A 21,478-nucleotide genomic window follows, 5' to 3' on the forward strand; every position below is an offset into this window, starting at 1 on the left:
GACGGATCTTGTCTCCTCTCACAACATGTTTATCTGCCAAGCACAGCAACTTGCATGAATGCTTGCTGCTTTTGACTCCTGTTAGTTTGGTGAACTCTCTAGTAGAGTAAGAATGAATCCGGTGGTGGTCCAGGATTGAGCAGCATCAGCGAAGCCATTTTAGCTGTTTGAAATCCAATACTGTTTCTAGTTTTGTGTGGTTGTTAATGATCTAAACAGAGTGATATTGCAAGTATGTATCTGGGATGTAACTTGACCTTCCTTATGATGGGGTGTCTTCCAGGAGGCATAGACCTCTTTCTCACATTAAGAGGCAAAGTTTATTAGCTCTGAAACGGTGACAACAGTGTTCGGGTTACACGGTTTCTGCACTGAAGCTGGCTTGCGTTCAGACACCTTCTTGCACTGGCACAGTAAGTGTAGGCCTGCACTCTGTAGGTGCGCACTTTAGAGTTTTGGACCCAAATGAATTTGCAAGACAACCTGTACAACTGTATAAAACTTTTTTAAAAAGCATTTGTTTATGGCCTAAGTATATTTCATATGGAATCACTGAGATACAGTGCAAAGGCAACCAAATAATGCTGCTTGAACACAACTGCATTTTAAAGCAGGTGTAAAAGAATTCTTTCAGACATAAACTGTGGAAAAAGAATTGCCTCTCTTGATGATAAAGTAAGCTTTCTGTTTCAGATAAGTACAGTGCTTGGATAAATAAGGTCAACATATTTAAAGAGGACAAAAATAATAATAAATCTCCATCAGATATTTGTAGAGTGGGATTTCACATTGAATTTGATTACATATGTAGGCTTTTTTCCTTCATGGATTAGTATACTAATTCATATTATAATTTGACAAACAACAGATTTCAGTTTTTTTCGCTAGGTATTAATTTATTGGTATTATGTTACAGCAGCTCCTAGAAGTCATAGTTATTGACTGGGTTCCCGCTGTGGTAACTGCTCTAGCCTGATGTTTTCTTTCTGCTGCTCCCCAGTGAGACTGTAAGCTTGTAAGTAGGGAAAAAAAGTGTCTTTCTCAGACTTCGTCTGCATGGGAAATTATTCCATGTAGATCGACGTGCCTGATCAAACTGAGCCATAATGATGAATAAGCAGCCAGTTTAACAGAGAAGAAAACATAGCACTGATTGACATATAAAGGTGGAAATAGGGCTTATGTGCATGACTACAGCAGCGCAGGCACAATGTTTTTATTTAAGGAGTTCTTGAAAGGCGGCAGGGAGTCCTAAGTTACTTGTAGGATGAGAGGAAAGGGCTAGTAACATCGGGTGTTAAGAGATCTCCAGTTTTCCAACAATCTTCTTTCCCCGTCTTTACTGTGCTATTGTACACACATCCTCTTTCTGGCGCAAATGTTCACAAATTAGTCCGAGGCTCCAGTGGAGAGAAAGATACTCATCTCAGCCACACCACTGCCTGTCAGAGCTGCACTCAGCATTGTTTCCTCCTGTTTTTGCTATGGGATTGATTTTAGTTGTCACTTACATTCAAAGGCGAGCAACCAGTAGCGTCCTTGAGCTACCGTAGGCAGGTGGAAAGCATGCAAGGTGTAGCTGTCCTATGGCTGGACATGCTGAATGATATCCTACTTGGCTTTCCTAAGGCAGCCACAGCATTTTGGAAGATCCGTGTAAATGAGCGTATCCACCATGGTATGAATCAAGTTCCTGCCAATCTGTGTTCCTTCCTTGGGAACACACTGGACGTAACAGCTAAAACAAATTGAACTTATCATGGGATATTTAAAAAGGTCTTTCCTTAATGTCAGAGCAGAATGTTCTGTAAAGCCACGTGTTGAAACAAACTGCAGGAAAGAGAGCTAGTGGCCTTTCTGGGAACTTGGTGTGCATCTCGTATTTTCCTTTGGATCAGGCTGTGCCCGAGTTGGCTCTTTTTAAGGCAGCGCTGGCTGTCTTGATTGACAAGAAGTGCTGCTTCTGTCAAGTTGAATCACCTTCAGTTTCCTTCCCTTAGCTGTCTGTCTTGTCTCTTTCCCTTTGGCCTACCTTGGCTTTCATAAATTCAAGTGCTTGGAATCTTTTATAGATGCTTACATCTAACCACCTGACTCAGCTCTAACTAGAGACCTTTTTTTCCTTCCCCATCTCATCCTCCTCTTTCTGTCTTTTCATCTAGAAGGTGGTTGGGATCCTTTACACTTTCCTGTCCATTCAGGATTGATGGAAGCTCTTTCCCTTCTACCCTACATTTCCTCCGTAATAGAGTTAGTTAGAAATATCCTTTCACATTGACTCTGTAAGACTCCTGCAAAAAGCTACCATTATCCATCCATCGCCTACATCCCACCCTAGCTGGGGTCCATACTTCTGTTTCACCTCTACTTATGAAAGCTTGAAAAGATTTTCCATGCATTCCTTCCCTTAATCAAGTGTGAAAAGTTTTTTTTTGAAATCTAAACATCATGCACTTGGGTGAAGTCTTGCTTGGAGACTCATTGGTCCTGCCTTTGTGTGTTTTCATAAGTATATTGAGGGTCCTCAACAAGGCTTTCATTAAACAGCTATGCATTTTTGTTTCCCTTTGTGTATGCATTGAGAGGCTTGCTGATAATCATCTTTATTCTTTGATACAATGACAGGGCTGCTAATATTGTGTGAGGAAAAAAAATATATGGGCCTTCCAGGATGTAGGACAGGATTGCTTTCTGTTTGCAGAGTTGGTGTGAGGAGGGAATAGGGATGTAATTGTAGTAAATTGCCAGCGAAACGATGGAAGAGAGCATAGGTGAAAAGTTGCTTTCTGAACTTCAGCTACTGTTAAAGAAGCACAGTGATGGACCTCTCGCTAGGCTTTTCTTACTGCTGCTCTTCAGTGTGGAAGGGTCTAGTCTCTGGCTTGAGAATGGAGAATAAGATATGAAATGTTAGGAGCTGATTCTCTAGTGGATAACCTGTGGATTTGTTGGATCAGCTAGAACTGGACATGTTGACAACTTACTTGGAGAAGGCTTTCTGCCTCCAGTGATGACAGGGTGAGGGGAATATAATTCCTCCCTCTTAAAGAACGTTCACTGCAGCAGTAGTTTTCAGCAGTATGTTACCCACAACTTGTTCTCCTCTTCGGTACCAGAGGGTTGTGCAGAACAAATAGAACGTTTTGTCCCCGTCTTCTGAGGCAAAGGTGAAGTAACTAACTTACTGTCCGAGGCCGTTACCTATCTGTCTCTGAGGAAGTAACCTCTCTCCCTGTTAGAGTAACTAATAGTGGGGCTGCTGGAGAAGAACAAGAAATGCTCAAAAATGAGCAAGAGCTGGTGCTAAAGTGGGCGTGAACAGGGATGGCATCAGAGCCTTTTGAAGCACCCTTCCCAGCAGTGCACTGCAACTGATTTTACTAGGGAGCAGGAGGAGCACTCTCTTCTTAATTTTTTTTTCTTTCCCCTCCCTTATTCTCTGCAAAGCATTGTTCTCGGGAGCAGTAAGATTCCATGCTGCTGCTTTTCCTAGTAGTTTCATTCCCCTGCTCTGAAAACTCTAGCAGAAAGGGATTGTTCTTTAGAAATTTTAAATCACCCTTTTCTTTATCCTTGTTCCCCTGCTTCTCTGTCACAAATCCACTCTGGTCATAAAAGAATTGAGAATAATAATGCTTTGAGCCACGCTTAAGTTGAAATACTGCTGTCAGGTGTACTCTGTCATGCATTATATTTGATGCTGTTTGCTCCTAGACTTGCATTTGTTTCACTTTATATCTAGATGAAAAGACAGTTGTAGACACACAGCAACAGCATAATAAAAGTCTTTCTTAGCAATATATTCTGTGAGAACTGGTCGTGTGTTAAATTCTTTAGCAGTTAGAAAAAGAAGATAATTTTTTTTTTTGCATAACACTGAAGAGTCATTCTATGTTTACAGATTAATTCAGATAATGGTACCAGGTAAAATTTAGATCTTAATAATAAGGATACTAGAGCACTCTTTATCTTGGGAATCATGGTACATCTGTCATTAGAGGCCTTCCAACAGGTTAGGCAAACATCCGTCAGGATGATAAAGCTGTAGTTGATTCTGCTGAAGCAGGAGATTAGTCTTGAATACGCTTTCAAGGGTCCCATCTGTCCTTTTTCTATAGCTGGGATACTTTTGTAATTGCCTTGTGACTGTTTCCTAAGTATTCTGCATGGTGTGCTGTACAACTTTCTTTCAGATGTATTTCTCTTAGCGGTCATGGAGATTAAATCATTGAAGAATATGTAATAATTTTATGTCACTTTCCATCAGACCTTTCTGTACCCATCAGGTAAGCCAAGCAGAGTTCAGTAACTATATATTGAAACTAAACAGCCACTCACTTTACAAAGTTACCTCAAAAATAGCAAAGCTGTTGGCTAAACCTCTTTATCACTTGGCTAGCACAGAGTTTTTCTCTGAAATCCCACTTAATCTAGAGCATGTGTCTTTAAAATAAGTTGTCTGGCCAGTATTTCTTGTCTTGCTCTGGTATTTGTAGCAGTGGACCCTTTAAGAAAATAATTAATTGCTATTTTGATGGGGAGAAAAAACAACTAAAAACTTTTAGCAAATGTTCTAAGCCTGTTCTTTCTTTTTTGAGTAAAAACAGTGTTGTAGCTGTGATAACAGCAAACCAGACTTGTGGGGAGAGGTAGTGGCTTTTCTTAGATGAGCTCATACAATTGATAAAAGTAGATAAGCTTTTAAGCCTGATCTGAAGTAGAGCTTGCCCCCTGTGGTTTTCCAACTGCATTAGTTGATCTAATGAAATACATTATTTGAAAATAAACCTTATTTTCTTACAGGATTCTTTGGTAAATATTTTACAAACCAGAAATTTCATATTCGGTATCTTCATATTTACTCCTATGGGATTTTTGTTCTATAACACTACTCCACATGAAATAGAGTTCTGCTCCAAGTATTATTAATGGAAGACATAGTATAGGGGAGACTAAATGCAGGTAAATAGGATTTACCCTCTTCTAATTCGGGCAGAAGTGAGGTTTAGCTCTTTCTCTGTGAGACCACTAGACAGTTGAATCTACTCATTCTTGGGTTTTGGTGACTTTCTGGTAGACCTTGTGAATAACCAAAGACATAATTGTCCTGTCACCTTGACAACAAGTAAGTAACATCTATTGCTTTAAGAAAGAAGGTACACAAATATTAATAACTTCAAAGGGTTTGAACTTTTTGTTTTCTTTCAGAATTTAAATTCAGTTTCACTCTCATGTCCAGGGAGCTTTAAATAGTACTTCTCTAAAATGCATTTGTGGGGAGAATCTGTCCTGTTCCAGCAGTGACATTTGTTCAAATAGAGCACTCTGAAGTGCTATCAGTTCTTGCCTATAGCAGCAGTATACTTCCTAATGGAAATGGGTACTCAGAAAGGAAGATTGCTGGGTTTGGAAATACTGTTTAGAAAAGTTATTCTTTGGAGTATGGTATGCTAAATTACCACGATAGCAAACCTCTTCTTTGAAGGAATCCTTGTTCTTTGCAGAAAATTTGGGGGGGGAGAAAACCTCCAAAAGCCCTGTTTATGTGTTTCCAGTCAACACAGTAAATATTCTTCATGGAATAACCTTAGGTACGCTCAGAAGCTTGTCATATTTGTGTGGCTGTGCTGTGTTTACACAAGCTGCCTAGGTGAGATCACTTGCTTTGCAGTGTGCTTGGTACATGCCATGCTATTAGCAGCTCTGCTGCATGGAGATCTGGCTATTCATAAATGCCTAAATAACATCGTGAGGTTACAGTGAAGGAGCCAAACTGCACTTTTTTAGATCCTAATCCTCTAACTACGTGCACTGAAGCAGGGGACCTGTGACTAATACCCTCAAGGAGTTTCAATGAGGAAACTGCCTGGGTGCATTCAGATGCAAGGTGGTCTTTCAGTTTTTAAGGTTCACCTCATCTTTCATAGCCCTTATAGAATGGCAGCCCAGTCCTTTTTGTAGTCATATAAACAGGTACTAATAACTAGGGAGACCCAGCTATCTTACCTATGCTGACTTTGCAGCCCAAACAGAAATAAGTACCACTAAACCCTCCTTCTTTCAACAGTAGGAACTGCATAAGAGTGATGAGCTTTAAGGAGGGATTGTTTTTGCTATGTTTATTTCCATCTCCTTGATGTGGATTCCCTGGGTACGTTGTCCTGAGTAAGGACTGGACCATGGACACGCTGCAGAATGATTGGTCACGTACGTGATTTGAATGACAATATCAGTCTTACTCTGCAGGATATAAAACCATACTTACAAAATGCAAGGAGTACTACTCATGAATACAGAGAGTATACAGTAACCAGATAACAACTGTATGATGAAATCTGTTGAAGCAGGCACGCATCAAACAATATTTGTGCTAGGGCTTTAGCTTCCTCACCTACATGAAGGTAAGGGAGAGTGAGAAGATTGCTGCTATCATGGTAGTTTCACGCTCTAGCGGACCAGTGGAAATGGGGTTGTGCTGACTTACAGTAAACTGCATTTAAAAGATTAACTTTGCAGCCATAAGAGTTAGGAAAGAGTATCTCCTACAGAACTTGAGTGCTTTGTGTGGTTTACGCAAATACAGCAAGTAAGCTGTTTAGCTATTTGAATTTCCCTAGGGCTATTGTATATTGATGTTCTTCATTTCCGCCCTAAATTTGTGTGGAGGCAATGTATTCCCAAATATCTGTGGCTTGTTTGTTTGTTTCTTAAATGTAACTCCACTTCCCAGTGGAATAGCTGTCCCCTTCTGCAAGTAATGTTCTGGTTATGTTTATGTAATGGTTTGTGCGATCCTTTGGAAAAAGCATAGGATAATAAATATCAGAGGTAAGTAATTGGAATATGTTTACAACGTGTTTTGTGGTGCTGTGTTGGATGCACCTGAACTAGCTCTGACAGGCTGGTACAGTGCACTGAAGGACTGTGCCAAGAGAGAACCTCAGGTCCCCGAAGCCGTCCAGCTTTGCTGCCAAGCACTGCGCTCCTGTTAGAGCCTTGCGCTGAAACGGCAATACCGCTTCCAGAGCTGGCTTGTTGAGCAGTTCTTTTTGGTGCTGTGTGTCATGGCTAAATAGTCCCTGTTCAGATCAATGGCCCAGATTCTTACAGAGCATTTTATAAAGCTCTTACTGTATCCTGGATGAGACCAAAGGAAGCAAATCGAATGTTAGGCTATGTTACAGGCTAGGGAAACCAAGACAAGATGTGGTATTATACGTTTTCACCTTGAATGCTTTTTAGCTTTGGACGTCTTACAAAAGGCACGTCAGAAATAGGCAACTTAGGTTACCAGAGTGGGCTGGATTTTGGATGAGATGAAAAGATGAGAAAGGCTAGGGGAGGGAGTGATGAATGAAAAGACCTAGTTGTGTGTTGCTGTCTGTTGTCTTATTCTAAGAAGTGGGACATAAATTAAAAGCCAGAATAACTTTTGTGTAAAGCAGAATGTTACAGGATACTTTGGAAGCAAGAGGAAAAGAACCTTAAAGCCTAGTTCTCATTTCCTACCCACTTCTTTTCCTCCCAGAAATCCCCACTTGCCTCCCCAGTGTCAATATTTACACTAGTTACATTGAAGGTGTACAGTTGTAAAAGTCTAACAGAGACTAGCAAGATCATCAGTTACATAAAGGAGGGAAAACACCTAAGCATTATAGCATGCCTGGACAGACTCTTGCAATTTATGTCTCTCTCTGGCATCTGCTAGCTCTACCTGGTGGGGATGGTAAATGATGATTTTTAGTATACAGCTTTAAAAGAGGGAGAGGGGGGAGTGAGGGAACAGTATAGCTCAAAGCACTGTACAAGCATTAAATAGCCCTTACACGGAGCCCACCTCACCAGCTATGCATAAGGCAGCCTTTTTTACCCCCGCTGCGTGCCAGGAGACTGAAACAGAGATAAGGTTAAATAGTATGTACAGAATTCAAGGGCACAGTTTCTTTTTGCTTTCTTATCTGTACAGACTTTTCAATTGACTTTTAATCCTTCTTACACAGGCTGTTTAAATCCCATCAACACTGTTTATAAATTAAGATTTTTTTAATAACTCAGGCCTTACCCAACCAGACAGTTTTCAAGTTGCTGCTGAATGCTGCTGTATTCATTAAATCTCTTAGTGTTGCCAGCTGTCCACTATTTCTTGCCTACTGAAAGGCTTTGAGTCCCTCTTTACTTTGGGACTTAACCGGTTTTGTTAAATTGTGTTAACAGATACTCGTACATCTTTTGTCACTGGCCTGTAGTGTTAATTGCAAAGTCAATGATAGTTCAATGTCTCTGAAAATGTGTGATTATTAGATGCTCTTTGTAACTGTGATTTATTTTATTTGTTGTGAAGAGGAGAAATAAAGGCGTCTGGATTTTCTTTCTCGGGTGCTATAGATTTAAGAACATCTAAGGTTGTCTCTAAATAATGCTGCTGATTTTAGAAGGAAATCGTAATAACGTCCATAGAGTTACACTGAAGACTAGTTTTTGTATGTAACCGCTGCTGTATGAACCGCTGACGTAACCGGCTGGAATTGTCCCAAGCTTGGGTGAGTGTTTGTCCAAAGAGATAAAACAAATACAGTAGCTGCAGTGGAAGGAATAGATAGGCTACCATTTTATTTTCACATTGAATTTGTGTATTTCTCTTTGCTAGCAGCTCTGCTTAATAGTAAAACTAAAAAGTTTAATTGTAAGAATTTAATCCATCTGCAGAGGTTATACAGCGAAACTCTCAGGCCATTGGGAAGGATTTAGTTGCCGTTTGGTCACAGACTCGGGTAAACCCATGTTTTCTGTGAAGTGCTTGCCCTATCTTAAACTTTCACTGTTTGAAACTTCAGTGAAGTTCAATCACATACCAAACCTCACCTCCCGAAAACTGCTTTTCGTCTGAGAGATGTGATTTCCACTCATTGCTGATGTACTACACAGCAATTTATGAAGCTGCTGTCCTGGGTGAGTCCCTGTACTAAGGGGGGCTGTCCCTAAGCCAGACAAGTAGAGGGATGCTTTTCCCTAGGAGTCCTTGGCCCCAGATGCTCTTTCTTACTCTCCCTACCTAAGCCTCTGGTTTGCCATCCTTCATTTCCAGAAACTTGCCTTTTCTGGCTTTGCATGCTCCCCTGTCCTTAATGACCAGTGGATTCAGCTGTCAGGCCCTAGGGAGGAGTGCGGCCTGTTTCTTCTACTTTCACATGTATACAGTGTACAGGGAGAGTTTTCAACCTCTACTTTGAGTTCTTCTGAGGTAGAAGGAAGTGATGGTGTGATACTAGCTGAAACTCAGCCTGCATTTAGTGAACTCATGGAAGTTTCGGGTTCATAATAACAAGGTCAAACCCAGATAAATTCTGCCAGACCTTTTGTTTCCCGGGGCAGTTCAGACATTTTCAGTCTGCGAGTAGCTTTGATAATCAGCCATCAGCAAAGTCATAACCTGCTCTTGCAGAGCTAGAGGTCTTCTGGAAATAGCAGCAACCTGTGGCATAGCAGAAATCAGTCTTGTGTACCTTGACAGAAAGTCTTGGCAGGTGAAGGTTTACTTCAGGTGAAGTCTTTGCAGGTGAAGGAGTACTGAGGGCTTGCTTTGCTTGTGGGGCGTTGTCCTGAAGCTTTAGTACATCACTGTGACCCCTTTTACAGTTCTAGTTCTCATGTCATGAAGAGTTGAGCTGTCCTGGTTTGGGAAGCAGTGTGGGCAAGAGAGACTGAAAACAATAAAACAGTAGAAAAATGTTATCCTGATTTCTGCCTGTATGACCCGATTTTGTATGACCAAGTGACCAGTATGTAGCACATAGTGGCACATGTCTGCTTACTGGAACCAGCATATGCTCTGAAGGATGAACATCCTCCGTTCTGCACATGGCATCGCTAAGTAATTGCTGCTGCTTATAGTAGTAGCGTCTGGAGTCAGGCAAGCAGGCGTACAATTCAGATAATTACAGCCCAACCAGGGTAACAGTAAGCAATTCAAGACAGGGTAGTAAGAAAAGGAAAATCAGGTTTGTTCTACCGTAATTTCTGATTCTTTGAAGTTAAGTAGAGAAGTAATGGCGGGGAAGGTGGGAAGTGGACCCAGGCTGCGAAGAGGAAAGTCAGCTTGTGACTGAACTGTGATTAGTGTGCACCAATCTGAATCTTAAAGCCCAGCTGCTCTGTAGATTCTCATCTCTTGTAGGTATCTTCTTCAATAACTGGCTTTTGTGTTCTGAATTTTGGGAAGAACTTGGTGTACAAGCCTTTCTTAGTACATGTGTATTAAGGGATACACACACAGGTTGATATCATCTAAATGTAAAGAGTTCCGGTATCTACATTTGATTCCTATTTAAGCAGATTTCCATTACATAAAATATGTCATGAACCCAGGGTCTTGCTCTCAGTGTGCACTCTTCTGAGTCTTCTGTCTGCATTTGGCTGTACTGGTCAGTTTGCAAAAATACTGGGCAAAGGAAAAAGTGGGAAAATAATTTCATAGCACAGAACAGATGTGCTGATTCTTAGAAGTGTCACTTCAAAGTTAATTGAAAACCTTGGAAGCTTTCTTTCCGAGTCTTTCCCCACCCATTTTTCACATAACTGCAACACTGCTTTAAGTTTTCAAGTTGGTTTAAGGGCACCTAAGATGGGATCCTCTGCTTGATGTAAACTGTTGTTTGTAAGCAGCAAGCCATGGAGATTAAGCGCCCGTCCACCACAGGCACAGTATGCTTTCCAGGGTAACGTACACAATACGCTCATGTAATGTTCAAGGTTGTTACCAGACTAAAAATATGTACTGTTTCTCTGGGCAGTTTGCTTAAATCTTCCAATCTCACTTGTTGACTCTAGTTCCCTTCATGTTCCTTTCACAATATACTGTTAGTTACAAACTTGCTGAGCAGCTGCCCCTTGCCTTTGCCCCCTGAGACAACTGGGAACACGGGCTAAAGGTTGTAGATGGTCTGATCAGAAAGTTCACAGTAGTGTCAAATGCAGTTGTGTAGCTTCTCCAACCGTTGGTGGAAGTTTTGTGTGAGGAAAGGAGGAAAACATTTAGGGAGAGACTTGTATAAAACATATGGGAAAAATGGATGCAGCTGTATTCCTTCAAATCTGATGGTGACCAAAATAGCAGGATAAATGCCATTAACATTTAGTTGATACTTTGCTAGTTGACAGAGAAAACATGAAATAAATTTGCTTTTAGAGGTTTTATTTACTGTTTGAAAACTATAATATAAAGTGTTGCTGCTCTATTCTGTCAACAAACTGTTCATAAAAAAAAAGTTGTTATTATATTCTTGTACTTTATTAAAAAAAAAATGTTTTAACCACGCATAGCTCAGTTAAGAACTTAGTAGGATACTAAAATGCAAAATTCAGTTACTTTAAAATAGACAACTTCCATCAAGAGAGTTTGTTCTAAAAAGGAGCGGAAAAGGCATTTACTTGCCAAGTTCAGCCTTCTGTTTGTACTGCAGCTCTTGATGATATCCCCGACTTAAATAGGCCGCAGTCCGTCCAATGCTCTAGGTGCTTGGGATTGAGCATGTTTTCAGCTACTGTTGACTGAGAATTGTTATCCAGTAACTCTCAACGTGAAGCTGATTGCTTTAAGACTGGCTTGGATACCTCTGTGTCCAATGTTCCTCAGTGTTGTACTTTTAGAAAAAAGTTTTGCATAGTGACTTGTTTGTGGTTGTTCTCTCGTTTTTAATAGCCACATAAATGTCAACAAGCTGGCACGCAAGGCAGCATAGCAGGGTTGGAGGATAACTGCGGCCAGTACCTTTCTGTCATTCTTGTATCCAGCTGCCTTCTTAACTTACCCTCTCTCTCAGAGAGTATTCTTGTGATTCCTCTATACTCAGCCCTGGATTTGTGCCATCTATCCTATACGTGCTGGTTGCTTCTTACCAGGCAGGCCTGTCAGTGCTGGAGGATGTAGTGTCCCTCTCCTGGGAAACTTGTGGCCGGTAAGGCTTTCTTAAAACAAAGGATCATTTGTTGATATATAGAGCAACAATTCGGAGACGAGTATTGAGCCAAAAATCTAAATGTATGTTTTGTTTTATGTGAACGCCTGTCTTGTTATGAGGCAGCGCAGGCAGTTGTGTTGGTGTTTTTCATCAGTGCGTACCCATGCAGAGAGTTAGTCTGTTTTTAGGACCCCATAAATAGTGCTGTCATCACCCACACACATTCCTGTCCCTTCCACCCCTGCCCCGCCCTCCACTCCTGGAAGATTGTATAGACAAGGGAAAAAAAGGAATTTGGTCATTTGGGGCTTCTTGCAGTTGGTTACACAGCATCTGTAAAATGACTGCTGCGTGCATACACCCAGGTGTTGGATGTGTTTGGGGCACATTCAGACCTATTATAAATGTGATACTTGGATGGTCACAGGCAAGTGCCCAGTGAGCTAGATGTGTTCTGGATGCACTGCAGTTACTTTTCATGTTTTTTTTTTTGTTTTCAAAATTTGTTGATTTAACACCATGTATGCTGGCCACCTGGGCTGTGCCCAGATTGCCATCTAGAAATGTGGGGCCCCTATCCAGTGGTTTCTTTTCTTGAGTCTCTTCCTGCGAACCAGCTCCCCAGCTTTCCCCTAGCTACTTTCTTCTTCCCTCTGCCCCTCAGAGCAGCTATGTTTAAGAAAGGTTCAGAGCCGTTAGGAGAACTTGTCCAGTTGCTGTATCATGTGAAACAGGGCAAAGTCCTCCACTCCTGACATATTTGCTGTATCAGTTTATATGGGCGTTATCTTTCTTTCCTGTTCAGGTCAGCTTAGGCACGGTCAGACGATGAATTTTGATTACTTGTACAAGACCGTTTCCCTCAGCCAGGGCAATGTGCTGCCAGAAACAACCTGTCTCAAGTGGCCCTAGTATAAAACATTCCCTCCCAGCAATGTCTTGATTGTATTTCAACAAAAGAATTAATGCAGGACAGCTATTAGAAAGTGCCTGCCTGTGTGTGTAATGCTGCCTTAATCTTCTATAGCCCTGAGAATGAATTTACTGTAGAAAGTGTGGCCCTTGCATGTGAAAGAAAGGATACAGATGACATTGCAATATGAATTCAGGGATGCAGGGTTTTATTTATTTATTCTTACAGAGCAGAGAATCAGCCTCTGGGAAACAATAAGAGGGGCCCAGGGACCCCTCTCATTTGCCACAGCTGAACCTCCCTTTCTGGATCCTGGTTAGTGCAAGCTCTAAACTTCACCTGCTGGCTGTGGACATGCGAACACCTTGCCTTAGCAAAATGACTCTCGCCAGGCTTAAGTTTAAATCTAGACGGATGATCCTCAGGAGTCCTCTCTCTTTCCCTAGCCGAACGCCTGAATTCTGTCCTGCCAGTCTTTGCTGGTTCAAATGCTAATGCAGACCCTGGCTCTGGTTTCTCTGTGAGCCCCAGGTGTAAGCTCACCAAAATGATTTTTCCTGGACTCATCCCAGTCTTGTTTGTTTTAGCCATCGTGCGGTGATCCTTGACAACTCCAGACTTATGCTTTGCCAAGTAATCCCTTATTTGCTACGGCTCTGGGAATTGGTCTCTGGCCCTTGTTGGCTACAGTCCAAACTTGGTTTAGCCTCAGCCCTACCAGCTTCAGAAGAGTGTGATGGTACATGTAAATGTCTTTCAAGTCACATTTCACATTAAGTTATAAATAATTTGTTACTCTTATGAAATCTATCTTTACATTTACAAAAAGAATAGAATGAATGATTTTTGTGGTAGTCTCAGTAGGAGGACTTCTCAGGAAGATGACAAACACACCCTGATAAAGGGAAATCATCCTGTCTGTTGTTCTTAGGGATATAGGCGTGTCAGCAAATGAACCAGAGTTTTTTATTAGTAGTTTAGTTTACAGGCTTCGGTGATCATTGTTCCATCTTCATCGGTAGCGAAAATGTGGTCCAGTTCTGCCCAAGTTTTCACTTGCTGCCTTGTTGTGCTGTACTTGGAATCCCTGCTGAGCAGTTAGAGGGCAGTTGTCACGCTGGTGTGAAACGGGGACAGAGATTTGTAGCTTTACTGACAAAATGAGAAGGTGTTTGAATGCTATAGCTTCGTGTCCAGTAAAACAGATATATAAGCTCAAATATGAACTGTAAACACCAAAACCCTTATTTAAGGACATTATCCCTATTTTAATACTGTCTTAGTAAAATCTCTGCGTGTTTAGTATGATATGTGTGCATTTTTATTTATTTACTTGTACTTTGTTTACATTTGAAAACTGCTATAAATCAGGCTTTAATGCTAGCTTGATTACAAAATATTGATTCTGCTACGGCAATCTGAGAGCATTGTGTCTTCTGCAGCACGTCTGCTGTGTGTATTTTGTGTGCGGTTTCAGCACGTTTGAATCCGAGGGGCTACACATACAGTGCTGGCCTTTCCCAGGACTTTTGAGGTATCGCGTGTTTAAAATGCTGTATAGTAAGTAGTCAGGGTGGTCCAGCAATGGCAGGCGGCCTTTCCTCTCTCACAATAGCAAGTGGTTGATTTAAAATTATGATTGTTAACAAACAGTGGATTTAAGGCTAAGTTCCAATATTGTGGTTAACTTTAAAAAAAAAAAAAAACTAAAAAAAAAAACAACCCCAAAAACCAAAAAACAACAACAACAAAACACAAATAAAGACACTTAACAGTATTTGAACAGAAAGTGCTGGAACTGTTTTCAAGACTGTTTTGACTGAGTTCCCCTAGCAAATATGCATTTGAGAAGGTAAGGTGGGGCAAGGTAATAACAGTTCCGCTGTTTGGATGTCATCATTGCAGACAGCAGCACGGCAAAGCCCAGAGAAGTCTGTGGGTTTATCGAAATCCCAAGCAGCTCAGTTGCAGAAATCTCCCTGCAATTTTGCAGTTACCCTGCAGGGACCCGCAGGCCTCTGTGGCCTGTGGAAAAGCGCTGAGGTGGCAGTGGTGGCCGGAGGGTAAGGAGATGGTCCTGCAGGCAGCTTGGCGGCAGGCCAGCTTGTCCCAGGGGCCTTGAGGGAGCTCTCCCAGCTCCGGAGAAATCCGGAATTTAGGAGGATGCAGAAGTTGTGCTGTGTTAAACAGGGGCACATCTACAACGTCCTTGAAGCACGTGCTGGGGCTAGTCAGAGCGGGCATTGGCTGTGGCTGGTCACAGGACCGGGGGGCTTCTGCTCCCTGCCGTGCCCCCTGGGTGGGTGTCAGTGTCCTTTTAACTTACAGTAAGAGAAAGAAATGGCATATTAATGCAAGTGTCAAAACAGTAAAACCTACGGTAGGAAATGGTCTTGATTGCTGAGTAGGCGACAGACCAGATCTTTTAGGATTTGTATCAGCAGGAAAGCAGTGCTTTTTTCAGTTCTTCTGTTTCAGAAAGCAAAGGCCAATAAACTGATTTGGGTCAAAATGTCTTAGCCACGTCGCCTTCTCAAATACGGAAGAACGAAGAATACAGTGCTGTCTGAATTTAAACAAAACAGCAATAATAACTCTCAAAAATGGCAAGAAATACATGATTCATCTGGGTTTTTTTTTTTTTTCATGATTCTTCTCAAGCAGAGGTCTTCGTGGGTTTGTCTTTGAGTATAAAAGAAACAGATTTGATACAACAATGGCAGATCTGGTATTATCTCCTTAATTTGTAACAATCAGTTGTTGAATAGCACCTAGAGGATGATCTGTTTTCTTAACTGCTATCATTAAATCAATGATGTGGGTTACTCCTCTAGGATGATGTTACTTACTTTGTACTTAACTTTTTGCCAAGATAATGTTCCAAAGGAGTTGATAAATCCTAGAATATTATTGTACTTGGCTCTATATATTAAACAAATACGGAGAGAGATTCAGTCTCGAGGAATTTGCAACCTTACCATCAAGACAGGTCATTACAGAAAATGCAAGGGTAATACAGCTTTATAGGTATTTGGATTTTTTTTTTCCTGATAAAAAAACCTTTGGTTTTCCAAAACTCACAAACTCGGATAAATAACGTATATTATTTGGGTCCCAGCTAGACTGTGAAAACTGAAAATAAACTAACAACTGATTTTTCTTTTTTTTTTCCTGTCTGCTGCTCTGAGGCACACTGAGCATGTGCCTGAAAGTGGCAAGTGTAAGAAGAAAGCCACAAAACAGTTCCCCAAACTGCAGTTGCTGATATAAGGGTTCCTGAATCTCTAGCAGTACTTCCCATATTCATTTAGCACTATTTCACTTGATTTTATCTCTTTGTAACAATCAAGCTTATAGAAATATAGCTGAGAGTTTTCCTGAACTGCATTAAATGATGTGACATGCTTTTGTTGCATTTCATTCTTCTTACTTGTCTTTTTGTGGGGAAAACATTGAATTTATTAAAAAAAAAAAAAAAAAGAAAGAAAACCACTCTAGGTTTTGGCTGTAGTGTGGAGCTATGTGAGATTAAGGGTTGACTTGAAGTCTAACAAAGCATTTTATAAATTGCTAGTTTGTTCCTTGGTGAAGGCTCTGCAGAAGTAAGCTTTTTGTGTTTTGTATCTGCAGGATCAAGTCAAGCATGAACGTCAGGTCAGTTTCAAGCAATTTTCTAGAAATATACCTGATCCCCTAAGGGTAAAGATGACAAAAACCTTCTGGTGAGGAGAAGAGCTTCTGGATTGCATGTCTGTACATACCAGAGTATGAAAGTAGGTTGTAGTTGCAACTTCTTCACAGGACACTTGCACAGCATTTCCTGCATACTCACTGTAACCTCACAGCAATGCAGCTCTGGGTCACTTGCTGTCACGGTCTCACCCAATTCCAGTAAGCCAGGTGTAACACTCCAGTACTCCTAAAGGCATTTTTTTTCCCTGATGTGCTTGCTGTTGTGTCCGATTTCTGTCAGAAGCTAATAATGAGATGCATTTCATTGCCTTTTCTTCTCTTTTCATAAAAAGACTACTTCTGAGGTCAAATGCAGTTTAAAAAACCCAGAAGCCTTAAACTCACACAGAGATGATTCATCTGGCCTTCCCTTGCTTTGAAGGCCCGCATTTGCATTGTGTAAAAGGTTTTGTTTGCAGTGGATTCCCCAGAATGATAAGGCAACCTCCATCCATGTAGGACAGGCCTTCCAACAGCATCTTTACACAGTTGTGATGAAGCACGGTCAGATGCCATTATAGCAAGTAAGGTACTGCATTGTCTCATTGCTCTTAACTGAATCAATTATGAGGTCTAGGAATTGCAAGAAGTTCCCAAAGGTGAATTTTCACTCAACTGAGAAAGGATATTCATCCTTTTTTAGTATTCATCTTGGGGGGGGGGGGGGGGGGGAGAGAAGATTGTAAAATGGACCCCAGCTCCAAGGAGCTGTGCAAAATGTGTGGGCATTGATGTGACCTGGCAGTTGGCTAACTGAAAGGAAGACTGGAGACCTCTTTAGGCCAAACCAGTTCTAGATGGCTATGAGCTATGTTGAATTTTATTTTTCTTGATTGAATTCCAAATACACTCTTTTATTGAGGTTAAACTAGGGTTTTTTTAACCTTAATGTTTATTTAGTACTGAGAGAGACTGCAGTGTGGCTGGCAGCCTGCAGATGTTCCATTCCCCAGAGAGTGGCAATCTGCAGCTGGACAAATGATCCCCTCTCCATACACCCTCTAGCCACCAAAAGATCAGAAGTTACCTGTGAGTTCCCAAGGTCATTTTTGAAACTAGTTAACACAGACTTTCATTTTGGGAGTGCTGGGTCTGGGGGGAGTTGTTAACCAGAGTATCCTTGCGTAGTGCATGAGCCTGGAGCCACCTCAGAACGGTATCAGAAGAACACACTTCTCTAACGCTGGATGTTGACAGCAAGCCAGCCAAACAACTTTTATAGTTCAGCTACTGTTTATCAGCCTAGGAGGAGCTGTGTACCCTCATAAAAAGGGGGAAGAATAATCTGGTAAGACATTCTTTCAATCTACTAAGCTTTAGATATGCATCTTTAATCTACCTAGTTGTAATAATCTTAGAAACCATAAGTATGTTTTCGTGTCCTTGCCAAAGCATGAATAATCTCAAGATCTCAACTTCTTATAGCTCCCTAAATTAAACTTTGTACTGCTGCTACCTAATAACTCGGAAGGGAATGTTAAATTTGGACAAGCTTTGGGGATAGAAAAAACAAAACAACTTGTGGTTTAGAGGTGGAGGCGAGCTGTAGAAATCTTAAAGGCAGAAATTACCAGAAGAATGATTGTTTTGGGGGAATAAGAGTCCTGAGTGACGAACCAAATAGTTCAGGGAACAAAAAAAGCCACTGGAGTTCTTGGAGCTTGGTGAGTTAAAGTCAGTCAACTGTGAGAACAGCTCATGTGCAACAACCGAGTCTCACAGCCTCTTGCAGCTCTGAGAGAAAAGATGCTGGGTCTTTCGGTGGGGATACAGTGGGCTAGGAATGACCTGGTTTGTAACTACTCGCAAAACTCCTCTATTACTTGCAAGTCATTTGCCCGTTAAGGCTGAAAATGTGGCCATTAAGAAAGCAGCATGTAAGAAAAAGCTAGAAATAGAAAAATAGCATTTCAAGGGTGGATACGGTTCGAAGAACAGACAATAAATATAAGCTCTGAATATTGTAAAATGTTCAGTCTAAGCCAGCCTTGCAATCCTGAAGACTACAAAAGGAAAGCTCCTACATATTGGTCTAAACTTATTTCCTGGTGTGACCAATTGCCAGCCCTCCATTCTCCTAAACAACTTGTTTTTGTTAGTATTATAAAGGTATCAGGTGAAATGCCATTCCTAAGGGCTGATCCTTTTTGACACATAGAGCAAGAATTTAGATTGTACAAAGAATACAGTTTAGTCTCCTCCCTAGAATTATGAACTAATTCTAATAATAGAGTGAGTTTTTTTGAAGACTGACAAATCAGATTAAGGTTAAATCAAGAATGCTTTGAAATACTGACCATTTTTTCTTGACTCGCATGCTAGGATGATATCTTCTATTTAATTTAAATTCTTTCATCACTGTAATGAATGGTTTGATTGCTGTGCCTCCCATATGGTTATCATGATAAAGATTTTTGCTATTTTAGAAATAACAACTGTATAATAAAGGGATGGAAGAGATTAGGAGATGCATTTGAAATTTGTTATGAAAAGGGTAGTGGCTGTGGACAGCGAGGAACGAGAGGAATCCACAGGGAAATGTTCAGAGCGACCAATGCGGGGCTGCTTAGTCATTGCTGAAACACCTGGTGACTTCATGAAGACGCCAGATCAGGTGGAGCTGCTCGAGCTGTTCTGGTTGAAGGGATTCTTGCCCCCATGCTTTTATTGCTGCTGCTTTGCTAGGAGTTACATCCCCCTGAGTCACTGTTAGTAATGATTAACCTCTGTCAGTCAAAATGAGCTAAAACAATTTAAAAAAAAAAAAAAAATCACACACGCACACCCCCCAACCCAAAATAGTTCTCCAGTCGCTTACTTTGACCATATGCAGTACTGAGTGCCGTTTGCAGCAGCTGGGCGGGCAGGTCTTAGGAGAGAGACCCGTCCCCCCCGGAGGGGCAGTGACACCTGGGCTAGTGCGGTAACCTCTTCAGCCGGCGGAGCTGCAGATGGGAGACAGCACGCATCTGCAGCCGTTGGCCGTCTCGGGGGCGTTCAGAGACACTCGGATGTGAACGCTGGTATTTACATCCATTCTGCTAAGCCTGCTACATCTTGCCAGAGCTGGTGCTACCTTACGAAACCACGCGTGAGAGAAATCCAGTCCTAAGAACTAATACAAATCGGGTGGCTCAGAGCCCCAGAGAATTATCTGTTTTTACTTGTAAATGTTCCTGGGAAAGAATTGTCTGATCATACTCCGAGATATTAATTTGATGTCCAGGGCACTGCAGTAACAGGCATGTCGAGTGCTTCTGGTTGGATAGCTTTTCTATGGAAAGAATTTAAGATCTTGGTTTGCCAGTTCTTCGGAGTCATCTGTTTGTGCTGAACTTGACTCAAAAAAGTCGCCCTATTGGACTGAAATGGAACTATTCCAAGTTACAGCAGCTAAGTGCAGACATATGCATCTGCAGGATAGGGCTTTTCATGTTGGTTGGTCTCCTTTTAGCTTCACCAGGACATTTCTTTAACTGTAGCAATAAGGAAAAACTGCATTCGTGATGATTTAACCTAGAAAGCACAGATGTTAAATGCCATCTTCTTATGCAAGCTGCTTTTATGGAAGTGCTTGCTATGAAAGAGTATGTTTCCATGCTTTAGGTGGTGTTTGCTTTAGGTGACTTCATGTGTATCTATCATACAGGCTTTCTGGGTGAAAGGAAACCTGGTATCTATCAATACTTTCATGTTAAACATTTGTTGTTGTTTTTTTCCCTCATGAGCATTTCGCTCAATCTCTGTTTACTTGTATCGATACATGGTCAAACATACTGTTGTGTTTCCCCAGGGGAACGCTCAAGTTATGCAAACTGTACCATAGATCTGTCCCCGCATCCCCTGGCTGCACGGCGTTCTGCACTCAGATGAGCTTTGTGCTGGTGTCAAACCATATTCCCTCATGAAATTGCTCATGGAGCTCATCGTACTAGCCCCCAAATGGAAATAATTTCAGTCTACAATTGCATACTGATTTATAGATGAGCATGTGGCTTAGTTTTGCGTGTTCTTTGATTTGGAGGAGTTGCACTTTGGAAATACTTGCGTGAGGGCCGGGGTGGAGAAAGCGCTCGCAGCAGGCTGGGGTGATGAGATTCTGCTAAGGCAGAGACGTACCTGGGGCCCGAGCACAGCTTGTGTACTCAGGCCATATGGGAGAGCTTTTAAGACCATTATTATTTGTTTGCTGTGGCTGTGCAACTTCCTCTTCCCCTTTGTACATGCTTTTTCTGACATGCTGCCACTGCCTTCATCTATGCTGATACAGAAAGCGAAGAATGTGGTATAATTTCTTCCTTCTGCTGTTGTTTAATGAGAGGGAATTTCCCTTGGACGATGTCAGAGACAAATCTGTATCTGCCAGGGTTCTCTGTATAGGAACGAATGTTAACATAAACAGGTTTCGTCACAGATACCCAGGTAGGGCGATCGACCGCAGTGGGGGAAAAACACTTCAGGGAACTGAGGGAGTGCTGCCCTTCCCCCCCCCCCTTTTCTTCCAAGGATGTTAACAAATCCACTGAAGGGGCTGACCTTTCATCTGACATCCAGGAAGGCTTCTTATGGTGAGGCATCTTCTTATATTTTAGCCTTCAGGTAATTACTCTCCTTCCCAACAGTTTTTCTGAGCACAAGCCAGTTCTTTGCCTGTGTTGCAAGAGGAGCCCATTCCTTCTCTTTCTTTGTTATGTTTTGGCCTGAAGTAAGGAAGTAGCCAGTGGGAATTGAACAGTGTTCTTCATTAGTTTATTTTATTAGCTCACAAAACGCAACTTTCCTTGCCAGTATTCCATTCTTCTTCTTTTTCCATGCTTCTGTTGAGCATTTTATGAAGTGCAAGTAGGTAGGAAGCACACTTCATTTCTTCTGGAGA

General features: G+C 41.5%; 1 protein-coding gene across 5 annotated transcripts in view; it reads left to right on the forward strand.

Annotated features, from left to right (window-relative positions):
* SESN1 (sestrin 1) overlaps positions 1-21,478 on the forward strand; it is an 85,215-nt gene that overhangs the window by 43,835 nt on the left and 19,902 nt on the right. Inside the window, exon 2 of one of the 5 annotated variants that reach the window (XM_082306955.1) lies at positions 17,731-17,890. The exons of the other annotated variants lie outside the window; for them this stretch is intronic. The gene's annotated coding sequence lies outside the window, so the exon portion shown is untranslated. The remainder of the gene's footprint in view (positions 1-17,730; positions 17,891-21,478) is intronic. 5 annotated transcript variants of the gene reach the window in all.

The sequence above is a fragment of the Platalea leucorodia genome (assembly GCF_965183815.1).
Source record: "Platalea leucorodia genome assembly, chromosome: 3".
Lineage (NCBI taxonomy): Eukaryota > Metazoa > Chordata > Aves > Pelecaniformes > Threskiornithidae > Platalea > Platalea leucorodia.